This window comes from Thermobia domestica, chromosome 14 (assembly GCF_964235325.1).
Source record: "Thermobia domestica chromosome 14, izTheDome1.hap1.1, whole genome shotgun sequence".
NCBI lineage: Eukaryota > Metazoa > Arthropoda > Insecta > Zygentoma > Lepismatidae > Thermobia > Thermobia domestica.
In genome coordinates, this window is record NC_137467.1 from 107,836,161 (window position 1) to 107,847,484 (window position 11,324).

Below are 11,324 nucleotides of genomic sequence, written 5' to 3' on the forward strand. Positions count from 1 at the left end.
ATATTTCCCGAAAGCTCTTTTTTGTCTTTGGGCACTTTCCGTGTCTAATTGTTATTTAAATCAATAAAATATAAGGTGAAAATAGCGCTTAACATAATTTATATACGTACTTAACGCAGATTTGTATGGCCATTTTTAGTCCAGACCATTGCGTCTAGAGGTGCTCTTTCTTCTACGTGTGAGTTTTAAAACTCAGTACAACAGAGACTGCAATATCCAGCGCAGTTGAATTGACATACTTGCGCATTGAGAAATTTTCACACAAGGAAGGTGGCATTAGCTCAACGAGGCGCTCAGATGATATACTGTTTCCTTCAAAAGTACTGTAGAACTTCTTTTATCATAACAGTTTATGGGAATGAAGGATTTATATTGCTAACGTTGTTTCTCACGTTGAGTTAATCCCCCAGAGAATTTCGCAGCCTTCATTAAGCACTGTTCGATTATCATATCACTAGGAACTTCGCTCAAGAAGGAATCTTTTTCTGCGAATTGTGAATGTTCCTAGAGTTGTTGTTTTTTTGTAATTCTCTGATACCGTATTTGCCTCCGGGGTTTCCATCTGTTGAGTATAGTGATCTGCAAATATTTCATAGAAGAGATGACCAGCTGAGTGAGAAAACGAAAGCATTAATTTAATTACCTTCAAATAAAATTTCTAGCCCCCTTTTCAATCTAGTCCCTTTTGAGGAATTGCAATACGATTATGACCTTCTCTATATACTGCAGCCAAAGTTCAGGGTTCGGAAAATGTAACCGTCTTAATTTTGAGATTTCTTAATATGGTTTTCTTCATGCAGTTTCAGTTTCTTGTAAATGTTGCATAATGATTTCCTCATCCAGATGTTGAGATATCGCATATCCTAGATTTTTTCATATCCTCCCATGGTTGTAAATGTCTTTATAACCACATGTAGAGGTCCCCGAGGAAAGTCTAGAAGTGAGTTCAAAATGATCTTTAGTAGGCATGGTTATTCAGAATTTTCACTAAAGTTGTCATAGTGTACAGGATACACCAAAGTTCTTCTATACCATTTCCTGACAGAATATATCCATTCGTGCCTAGAAATTACTTAACTGCAAACCTCATAAAGTCGGTACAACTTTAGACCGTTCAGAAATTTCTTCAGCTGAGTTACGATTTGAACATATTTCCTGTATAATGGCTGATCTAATGTCATAACCCATGTGCTTTGGTCACTTTTCTTGCAGTTATTTACAGTATATAGATGAGTAGAAAATTTAACATGAAGAAATACATATGGATTACACTGCTTATATCAAAAGGAGAGCTTTCACAAGATGAATAGCTATCCAAAGGTTTTTTGAGAATAGGAAATCGAGACGCGAGACGCGAGCGAAGTCTTGATTAGAACTTCCGAATAAGACAGCATTGACACACCAAGAACATGAGTGTATAGCATTAGAGGGTAAGTGGATGTCAGTGTGAAGATGAATAATACGATATTTTATGAAGACAATGCTACCGTGATATAAGATTACTTTTTCATTCAAAAACTTGGATATGGAGAATTTTCAACAAGGGACATGTTAAATAAATGACTTTTGCTGCTCTATGAAAGGTGTGGTACTTAGTTACTAATCAAAGCATACAGTGAGCTAATAATAAAAAATTATTTGATTAGCCCACACTTTGGTTGTTTTGTGATGATGACCAGTGTTACTAAGTTGGTGGCGAACAGAGGACTGATTATACCGTATATATTTTCCACCTAACAGTGTTAGAGAAGATCTCAGAAGAATTAAAATCGATTCTTTATTTGTTTTACCGATCAGATGACCGGTGTCAGGCCCGAAGCAAGGCTTCTCAAGCAGCTGTCTAATATAACTGTTACGGAATATTGTTAAGCTTCGTGACCTGTTTCAAAAGCTGCTTGGTACAGTCGCAAAGGATCAAGGTGCTGAGAAGTAAGCTTTGATTGTCCTTATAGCCTATAAAACCTAGGGCAATAAGTCGAAACCAACTGCGATGGACGTGTAGTAGAGGTTTCATTCTTACGACCCGGTCTGGATAAAAATGTACATTTATGCGCAAAAAAAATTGCGCGTATACTGTAAATCACGATTTTTCTCAATTATTTCATTTTCCTTATGCTTATGGGTAAAATTCAGTTATTAGTATATGGAGATAATAGAAAGCAATCCATCTAAGGAGATATTTCCAAAAAATATAATAAAATAATAAAAATATAAGCAAAAAAACAAAATTATGTTCGGTTTTGTGTATACAGGCAATAATGTTTTCGAGGGAATTTTTGGAGCAGCACAGCACGATTGAAGAGGGAATTACAGAATTGGTAACAGAACAGGGGACAGTGGAATCAAGGAACAGGAAAGTGGAGTAAAATATTGCATTTATTGGCTTAAATCTAGGGTGTAAATTGTCTGCCAAATATAAATTAGCTTCTATAACCAAGATGTTGTGCGGAATTATATAAACAAAGAGAAAAACTGTTGTCTTAAGTTTAGGAAGTGACATGCTCTATAGGCATGAGCATTTATTTAAGAAAAAGATAAGCAACAAAAGAAACTCTGTGTGGTCAAGTGTGTAGAGTGACGGACTAGTAATTCTTATACTGTTTTGACCCCAGATCGAATCTCATCCGATCCTGTTCATTTTTTTTTACGAAACATTATAGAAGTGTAAATTTGTATGTTAATAAAAACTGAAACAATACAATAAAGAAATAGCTTTTTGTTTCCTCTGATGACGTATTTATTTAGAATTAGTGTACTATTAGTAATAGCCATTTCTTTCAGTTTATGCTGTTATATAGCTTTTTTTATCATCCTCTTTTTTTTAAAAAAAACTAATTTGTCTCCAATAAAGTATGAAAAATATATATAGGGAGAAACAGACATCTTAGTATCAAACGTGATTTATCGTGATAAAATAAACAAGTTTCCCGTTATTAAAAAAGAAAACTATAGAAAATCATTGAATTTGGTATTTAGGTTTTTAGCATGCTATATATATTCTTTATAAGACTATACTTTATAAGGCAAGATGTGCGAACATACCCACAAATTTAGCTAGTGGATGAAAGATGTTTTAGGCACAAATATTTTACAGGTCCAGGTGCATGAAACAACAATATGCCATGGTCTTGACCTTTGTTTATTTCAAATTATATCCGACATATCATAGCAGGTAAAAAGCAGCATCAATCGGCAAGAAAAACTGCAAGTTGTGGTCTTAGTCTGTTTTTCATGCTCCGGACTCGATCGCCTAGCACGCCCGTCTATACCTTGACTCATACGTCTATCATTCAGTGCAGGCACATATCCAGCTTTACTTTTCGGAAGGGGTCCGACACGAAAGCTCGTAAGCACGTAATTCTAACGTTTCAAAAATATCAATAATATTAATATTAATAATAATAATAATAATAATAATAATAATAATAATAATAATAATAATAATAATAATAATAATAATAATAATAATAATAATAATGCAACAGTTCTGTATTTCTCTTAAACATTTCTTAAGTTTTCATTTATGAACCGGTCAAACTGTATTCTAACACAAATGAAATCAAAAAAAATATTTTCTAGAGACATGTAAAGAAAAGTGTCTGCTACGTATATCACATAACAAAAATAGCATATGGCAATGAGTGTATCGTATTAATTCAGTAATGTTATAAACAGAACGCAAACGAAATTGTAATCCCATTTAAAAGTGTTTTTAATTCCACCTGGTATCAATGGCAATACGGTATATACTTACAAGTAAAACTTCCCAATGTAACACTCCGATTTTGATAAAATTTGACAGGCAGAACTACACATAAAATAAACGAATACATGTTTTTTTTTTTTATTTTCTGCGGAAAAACGGTTTTAGGGGGCAAAAGCCCTCACCTAAAATTTTGAAAGTTAACGCCCGAAAGACAAAAAAAAGTGGACCAAAGTGAACGATATTGTTCACAGATATGGCAGACGTAAAATGAAGGAATACCTGTTTTGTATTTTCCTGGAAGAATGGTTAGGTGGGGCTCAGACCCCTCCAAACCTTTGATCATCAAATATCAAAAGTGCTAGTAACAATATGTCTGATGTGTGTAAAGGACGAAGAATTCCAGCGACACTTTGTGTATGGACAATACGCAAAAACTAAACGAATACCTGTTTTTTTTTATTTTCTGCGGAAAAATGGTTTTAGGGGACAAAAGCCCCCATCCAATATTTTGAAAGTTGACGACCGAAAGGCAAGAAGAAGTGAACCGAAATGAATGAAATTGTGCAAAGATATTGCAGACGAAAAATGAGGGAATACGGGTTCCGTATTTTCTTGAAAAAAAAAGAAAAAGAAAAACGTTTGGGTGGGACATAGACCTCTCCAAAACTTTGATCGTGAAATATCAAAAGTGCTAATAATAGTATGTGAGAAGTGCTTAAAGGACATGAAGAATTTGAATGACACATTGTGTAGGGACAATACGCAAAAAACAAACGAATACGGGTTTATTTTCTGCGAAAAAATGGTTTTAGCGGGCAGAATTCCCCACCCAAAATTTTGAAATCTTGCATAGATATTCTAGACGTAAATTGAGGTAATTGTGTTTCGTATTTTCCTGGAAAAAAAGCGGTTGAGTGGGGAAAGGACCTTCAAACCTGTTGATTACGAAATATTAAAAGTGCAAATAAGTATACGTCATAAGTTCCTAAAGAGTATGGAGAATTGCAACGAAACTTCGTATAGGGACAATTTGCAAAACAATAAATGAAATGCGTTTTAATTTGTACGACAAAACAGCGTTGGGGCCTAGAGCCCCTCCAAAAAAAATGTAAATATTACCGTAAAAGTGCAGGAAGGAATTGACCGAAGCAAATGAAAATGTGTGTAGATATTGTATAGACTGTTTGTAAAATAAGGACTTTCGCATTTTTAAGATATCTATATCAATTTTGGCACATCAACAACAAACATGAAATTAATCGGCACGTGTTTTTGTTTATGGGGAAAAAAATTACAAGGGTTAAAGTTGCCTCTTGATATACTACAAAATACGCTAACTGTTTCTGCTTGTTGTTGATCTGCCAAATTTGAAGAAATCTGATGGAGACGCTTGTGAAACACGAGAGGGTTTATTTTTCATTTCCAATATCTACAGACAATTTCATTCGCTTCGGTCCTCTCCTTCCGACACTCAACGCCTCGGTCCACTCAACAGTTTTTTTTTCTTTTCAGGAAAATACGAAGCACGTATTCCCTCATCTTACCTCTACAACATTTGTGCACAATTTCTTTCAGTTCGGTCCATTTCTTCTTGCCTTTCTTGCGTTCAATTTCAAAATTCTGGGTGGGCCCTTTTGCCCCCTAAAACCGTTTTTTCGCAGGAAATAAAAAAGCCGAATTTGTTTATTTTTTACTTATTGTACTAACACAAAGTTTTGTTCCAATTCTTCGTATAAATTTAGGCACTTCTGCCATACTGTTATTAGCACTTTTGATATTTCATGATCAAAGGTTTGGAGGGGTCTGTGCCCCACCTAACCGTTTTTTTTCCAGGAAAATACAAAACACGTATTTCCTAATTTTATGTCCGCAATATCTGTTCACAATTTCGTTCACTTTGGTCCACTTGTATTTGCCTTTCCGGCGTCAAATTTCAAAATTTTGGGTGAGGGTTTTTGCCCACTAAAACCGTTTTTCAGCAAAAAAATAAAGAAGCACTTATTTGTTTATTTTATGTGTAGTATCTACCTGCCAAGTTTTATCAAAATCGGAGTGTTACACTTGGGAAGTGTTACTTGTTAGAATTATAACAACAACGCATTGTCCACAGTTTGGACACTGACTCAAAGTAATCTGACATAAAAGAACCTCAAAAGGGAAAAAGTAGGTTTATTAAAAAGTTCTTGAGGTTTGTTAAGGGACAGCTTCCAGGAGCTCACGCTGGATACGTCACTGAGTCAATGCATTGTATTTGTTTCTTGCAAAACATGATAATTAGATGCGTAATATGTAAAATTATATCATAGTTTGACTTTTAATAGGTCTTTCCTTAATACATCCATATTATCCGGCGTTCTGCCTGCCTGTTTCATGTCGGATAAGCGAAACTCTACTGTATTTTCAAAGATAGCATATACACAGGGGCTAGAGGTCTGCATGGGCCGGAATTTTTAGAACGGACCCGGCCCGTCCCCTTTAATTTATAGTCTATAGGCATTAGCGGATTAAGGGCGGAGCCAATGGAGCCTAGGCTTCGGAGCCCCAAGTTCAGGGGTCCCTTTAAATTCCCTCTGTTTAATACTAAAATATAGTAATCAACTTATTATATTATAGGTTTCAGACCGATGCTATTTTTTTCCCGCTCGTTACGCTCGCGGTATCGCTAGATTTAAGTCTTTCTATCAGCAGCATTTACCTGTTAATAATGAATGCAATTATTTATTGTTAATAATGAATTTAACTAAACTAATTATTCTAAACTTGGAGCACATTCAAATATTACAGCATAGTTTTCGGTAGTTCCATAAGCCTATGAGGCTGTGGAAGGCAGAAAAGAAAATTTATGCACTGGAACTATTCTTAACATAGGGCCCCCTTAAAACAGTCGGTTCTAGGTCCCCAAAAGCCTTAATCCGCCACTGTCTGTAAGCAATATTTCACGAAAAGCTGGTATTTTTTAACTAATGTGTTCGTCATCAAGTTTTCATAAAGTAGTCCCTTTCTCCTTTAAGTAATTTCAGAGCCCACGGTGTTTCAGTGCTAGAGCGTTCACCTCTGGTGCATGGAGTCCTTGGTTCGATCTATGCTCGCGCCAAGTGAACCTTCTGCTGGACAAACACTGTGCGTGGGTTTTCTCGATGTTCTCCCGTTTTATCCCACTTTCTTCACTTCATTTCTTATCATCACTGTCTCCTTTAGGCTATCCGGCATAAACGTGGGACGTAAAACTTAAAGATTTCATTTCAAATCATTTCAATCAAAAAACAGTTGCAGTTATGTAATTTCGAATAAAACAAACTACTATATACAATTCTGAGTATATTATTCTTTTATGAAATTCTCGCGAACGTTATTTCTAAATCGAAGGGTAAGAAGACTAAATTCACTCTCTTATTATTATAGATCCATTTGAATTCAAGGAGTTGGAATAGTTGAAAAAAAAAACATACCCTATATTCCACTGTGCCACAATCGGCATAACGCGTCACACTGGTGTGTCCAGCAAAGTGAACAGTGTGACGCAAACTTTTTCCTATTATTTGCAAGAATATTTGTCGAGCTTCTGTTATTTATTATTATTATTATTATTATTATTATTATTATTATTATTATTATTATTATTATTATTATTATTGTTGTTGTTATCAACGATTCTTCCATGGATCAGCTGTCTGTATACGGTTAAACAACCACAAATATGACATTGAGGGAATGAGTATAATTATTTACTTTAATAGTAATACAAAATCTATTTGCTTGTATATTCTACGTCACATCTCTTGGACGAATAACTGCATCCGTCTAGAAAGCTAGGACTAACAACAAAGGGATCCGAAGTTGTGACCACACACCGCCCCAAATCGTGAGTGCCACAAGTTCCCTTCTACGCCTTAGTACAATAAGGGCTGTTGCGCTCACGGAGAGAGAGAAACAACTTAATTCCATTGCAGTTATATGCTTATTAAATGTTAAGTTTTATTTATAAATTATGTAAGTGATCGTATCGTTTTCTGTTTATTATTATTATTATTATTAATTCTTATTATTATACATTTCTTATTACGTTGATTGCCATGTGTATGGAATTCCATACACACGGCTCTCCTGTGCAGTAGAGCGTGATTATTTTCCTATATATGTAGATATTCCAAGTTTGTTGTGTTCGTTCTATAGCTGTGTATGTAATTAGATACATATGGCGTAGAAATCAAACTTTAATGTCCATGCCACGTATATGCAAAACCATAAACAAAGACATTTATGAACAAAGACATTGAGTTTGAGTTTAACGTCTCGCTCAGCAAGGAAGCTATATGAGACGTCGGCCTACTGATTAACGTGGACTCCGAAGCACGTGAGCTCTCGCCGGGAATTGAAGCCGGGTCTTCCACGCCAAAGGCGCGTACGCTAACCGCTTAGCCACTAAGGAGCTCATGAACAGAGACATTTAAAACAAAGTCGAAAACAAAGATGTGTGATGTGATTTTGAGTTCAACGTCGCTTTGAGCATCGAGGCTATATGAGACGTGGACCTACTGATTAACGTAGAATCCGAACCACATGAGCTCCCGCCGGACGAAAACAAAGGCCTTTGGAATTGACAATAATCGTTTGGACATTTCAGTCGCACCTACCTAATATTAATAACGTTTCTGCGATAATTTCGTAACATTGTATTATTTCTTTTGTTGATTAGCTTGGTTAGGCTTATTTGAACACTTTTTTCTTTGCACCGATGTGTCACATCTCTTGGATGAAACAACAGTAGCTCTCACTGGAAATCAAATCCAGAACCAATGCACTTGAACCATTTGACCACAACAAGGCACGTTTAAAAAGAAGTTTCGATTTTGTTCGGAAAATTGTGATTAGATGTAACATTAAAAAATATATTTAAGAAAGGATACGGAGCAAACGCACTGTACTTTCTCGCTCGAGTTTTTTACACTGACATGTTAGGCTGTAGCTATTATTGAAACATTTATTTGGGAAATTGCGAATAAAATAATGTTTTGGAAAACTTTGCTAGAAGAAACTTCAGGCCCAAAAGTATAGTACCCATTGGTCATATTTTTGTTAGAAATAACTCGATCCATATATTAGAATTATTAAGGATATAATTGTATGTGAACTATAAGCAAAAGCATCTGAGTAATTTCTGAGAAAATTATGCAAAAAGTCACCCCCAAGAATAAATTATCCCTTGTGTATTTTTTCAGGACAAACGAGCTATGCTATATTGTTAGTGTTTTCGTAAAACATTTATTTATGAAATACGAACACAATCGCCTGAGTCGTTCTTGAGAAAATCGCAGGGTAAAACTTACTGTCAAAAGTAATATACCATTTCTAGTTTTTCCGGATGAGGGAATTATACCATATAGCTAGGTTATTTATGTCACATGTATTTATAAAATATGAACAACTAACATCTCCTGAGTGTTTTTTAGGAAGGTCATCGGGAAAAGCTTACCCTCAAAGGTAAACTCTTCTATCTGTAATTTTGACAGTATATCGAGTAATTTTTAAGCAAATCGTCGGGAAAAATTCACTGTCAAAGTCTCTCTTTTGGATTTTTCTTTTCGGAACAAGCGAGTTATACCATCTTGTAAGATTATTACAGAAAATATTTTACTGAAATTAGAACAAATTTGTCTGTTATTACTGAGAAAATTGACAAAAAAAATTCAACCCTTGAGAAAACCACTTCTTCTGTATGTTATCGGAATAAACGATTTATGCTGTATGTTAGTTTATTAATGAAACATTTCTTTACGAAATATGAACAAAATTGCCTGAGGCGTTAATGGGAAAACCATCGGGCAAAGCTCACCCTAAGATTAAGCTACTCCTTCGAACGAGTTGTTTGTTAGGTTGCTTGATACGTTTATTTATGAAATATGGTTGAATAAATTCTGCAAAAAGAACGCATACCATACAGTAAATTACACCATATATATTTTTTCAGAAAAATCATTCATATGCGGTGGAGATTCGTTAATAAAATATATATTTATAAAAAGTAAATAAAATCGTCGCAGCTTTTTTACTTGAGAAATTTGAATTATTTTAAATTTTAATAATTCAGAAAATTACCCTTACTTTTAGATGTCGAAACACATAAAATTCGAAAGATAGTACGGTATGTTATTAAAACGTTATTCTAGAATTCGGTCCAGATATGTTGAACAGTATGGCCTCTATTTGAGTGCGTGTAAAAGCGTGACGAACCGAAAGACGAATAGATGGACAGTCATCGACAAATCATTTTTTCAATAGGTAGGAGCCATGTAACTTGAATTCATTGAAACCTGGTATTCGGTTTTTATAACTATAACCACACTTTCTTTTTTCGTCGCTCGAATGTGAAAACGAATAGGACTACATCGACACATAATGTGATAATTTGTAATCCCAAAAATTTAATTTGTTATGTTTAATGTGTTGTCACGCTAGAAAAAGAAGCTTATGCATGTAAGATCATTTTATTATTACTAACCTACTTTAGAATTTAATGAAATAATGGAAAAGTAATATATAAGTTTTTTAAATTGAACACGAGTCTAGTCACTACAACGAAAGGAGTGTTTCCAAGCAGCGGGCAACTCTTGCTAATCTGTATTTGCCGTATTTTTAACAAGAAAATGGATTTTCAGTGTTGTGGTAATTGGTCAGGTAATTACAATGAAATCGCTTCTATACAGTAGGGAAAAAGCCGAGTTTGGAAGATTAACTAGACTTTTACTTGTTAGTTAATCACATATAAAAAAATCAATTGAGAAAATGACATTATCTTTAGTTAGTGTCATATTTTTGACTAGAATAATAGAATTGATTTGAGTAAATTATCACCTTTTTACAATTGACACGTAAGTAATGTTTGGAAGCAGAAGCAGATTCGTTTTGATCCTAGGTGAAGATATATTTAAGTATAAAATTTAGCAACGAAATTGTGGTAAATTGTCTGATATTTAGAAGTCAAAAATTAGTCCATTCGGTAGAGCGAAAGGTGTTTGGAAGATGAAGGAAACTTTTGGATATCGTTATATGCCGACATATTCAAGAAGAAAAAGATATAACAGAATTGTTAGATATTTAAAAATGAAAAGTGGTTTGATTCACTAAAGTGAAAGAAGATTTCGAATGATAAAACGGACTTTATTATTCTTAGTTACTGACGTATTGAATTTTAAGTAAACTAACTTAATTTCCTAAATTGTCTGTAATTTATCATTTAAAAGTGTTTTCCTTCAGAAGGGCGAAGGGAGAGTTGTAACATGTTGCAAACTCTTGCTGATTATTTGTTTCGTATATTAAAACGAAAACGAATGAACACAATTGTAAGAAATTGTTTTCAAATTTGCTATAGGTAAGGGAGTCTATTTCGTGAAGCGACAGAAGGGATTGGAAAATAGCCAGACTCATGCATGCTAAACGTTTGTTTCCAACCAGTTTTAGAATGAAATGAAAAGACGGAATGTCGTTAATTTTCTCATATACAGAACTAAAGCGAATCTATTCATGATTGCAAAACCGTCTTATGAATCTAAAGAACACATATTGCTTGAAGGCATATTTAAGAATACTTCTTTACCTTATGGTCATAAACGTAGGACGT